Raw genomic sequence first — 251 nt, forward strand, 5'->3', positions numbered from 1 at the left:
GCAGTAAACCATTCAGAGGGAGCTTTTAGGGCAGAGTGAGCATGAAGTGGACACAAGGTTGCAGGAATAGATCAGAATGTGTAAGCTATTAAGAGTGTCTCACAAATAAGGAATTGTGTCAAAGGTAACTCTGTTTCACATAAATAGATTAACTGACCACCGCAGAACAAGAAGACTATAAGAGACAAAGTTGTTCTGATGTTCATTGGTCACTCTTGTATTGACATTCGTGTGTATACAGAGTCGGCTCA

This window comes from Etheostoma spectabile, chromosome 15, assembly GCF_008692095.1.
Source record: "Etheostoma spectabile isolate EspeVRDwgs_2016 chromosome 15, UIUC_Espe_1.0, whole genome shotgun sequence".
Lineage (NCBI taxonomy): Eukaryota > Metazoa > Chordata > Actinopteri > Perciformes > Percidae > Etheostoma > Etheostoma spectabile.